The following is a 1,900-nucleotide window of genomic DNA, read 5'->3' on the forward strand; positions in this document are numbered from 1 at the left end:
ATGAGTAATCGGAAAGCTCACGGAGCGTCGTCAACATCCTCCTCGGCAGGACATTCGAGGCAGCCCGAGGTAAGTTTGTTATAACTAAGATGATAAATAGAAAAATCGAGATATAAGTTTTATTCCTGTGCAGAATGCAACAGTTATGTGTCTTTATTTAGATTGTTCTTTACTTATATGAACTGGACTGCGTTTCTTAAAACCATCGCGAGCTAAGATCGTTACGTTAGAGACCACTGGTGCCAAAGTATACTTTGGCATATATTTTAGGCTGGTGAATGTGAAACGAAACGTTTCGTAATGATCTTTCTTTAATTGTAAATCGTCTTCTTTTGTATTTACGTTAATGATAACACCGTGTCGTTAATCTGGTTAAGAAAACAATTCTATCTTTATGATTGTCCATACAAAAACAAATGTAAGATTTTAGCCTAATCCTCTTTTCTTTTGATATTACTTATCAGGACCAAAAGAGACATGTCACTTCTCCAGGTAGGCACTGAACCAACTCATGTTGTTCTGTGTATATAAAATACAAATTTAAAGGGGCTTTGGTCACTTTTTAGGTGTTTTTAGCAGGTGATTTTATTAGATTTAAAATCTAATAAGTTCAGGTACTCAGCCTGAGATGTAGGCTAACTATGCATGGTTTATACCTGCAGGAACAAGTGCGAGAACATATCTTGCAGCGTATGCTAACTAAGTTTTACTCAATTTGTCGGAATGAAACTATAGACATGGATTACCTCCTGAATGTTGCTCAGCAAGAACTAACATTGGCAATTGCTGCATCAAATCATGTTGACATCCCAGGGGAATTAATAAGGGGTCTACAGGAGTTAATAAACCTAACTAATATCTCTCAGAGTTCAGAAGAATCTTCAGTGAATTTATCTGAAATTGTAACTATCACCTGCGGTAACTTTGGACGCCCATATTTGGATATCCACAGGGATGACCTTAAATAACGTCTCTCTACTGCTCTTCCTGTAGAAACTCTTGCAGACCTCTGTGGTGTTTCTAGACGAACACTTAACAGAAGGCTGAAGGAGCACTCCCTCTCTGTCAGAGGCTGCTGTTCCAATATATCTGATAATGAACTTGATCGTCTCGTGAGGGCAATAAAATTAAGAATGCCCCATGCTGGATACAGACTTGTAAAAGGTGAACTTCTGGCAAGAGGGCACCGCATACAATGGCACAGATTGAAGGCCAGTATGCAACGGGTGGATGGACCTGGAATTTTGGCCAGAATGGTCCAGCTTGGTTTTATAGCCTGTAGAACTTACTTTGTATGGAAGCATATGTGTAGCAAAATTCAATTTGCAATGCAATATGCAAAATGGCAATGCAATATTCAAAATGGCAATGTATTTCTGTATTTAAATGTACATTTTCCATTACCCACATGTGCAAAGTTTGGTGCAGAAGGAAAATGAAAATGAAATTATATTATTTACATTTGCCATTTCCAACAGTAGTCTTAATATGTAAAGTGCATACTGTTTTAACGCTTTATATGTTGCGAAATGAAAATGAAAATGTGTAACCCAAATTGATTTTATATGTGTAACATGTCCAAGCAGAAATAGTAGCAAAATGATCATGTAAATGTTATTTATCCTAAATGCATTTAGACTAACAGTTAGGACACTTACGATTGCATTTTCATCATGACACCGTGGGATATTTGTAGCAAAATTCAGTGCGGCTTTGAAAATGCATTCCGAGCTGACCACGCCCACCCTCCGTCAATCATTGCTTCAAAGCAGGGATTGGCGGAAGCATGTTACGTTTAGATAGTTCGAAACATGGTGGCTGGAGATCTGATAAGATCGTTGAATTCACTGGCAGATGAAGTGGAGCGTGAACAGAGAAATATATGAAGCGTATTCCATGT

The 1,900-nt window shown here is 37.9% G+C and overlaps 1 pseudogene; it reads left to right on the forward strand.

The window, feature by feature from the left end:
* LOC107570417 (uncharacterized) overlaps positions 1–1,900 on the forward strand; it is a 4,969-nt pseudogene continuing 3,069 nt past the window's right edge.

This window comes from Sinocyclocheilus grahami, unplaced genomic scaffold (assembly GCF_001515645.1).
Source record: "Sinocyclocheilus grahami isolate Dianchi unplaced genomic scaffold, SAMN03320097.WGS_v1.1 scaffold1455.1, whole genome shotgun sequence".
NCBI classification, from domain to species: Eukaryota; Metazoa; Chordata; class Actinopteri; order Cypriniformes; family Cyprinidae; genus Sinocyclocheilus; species Sinocyclocheilus grahami.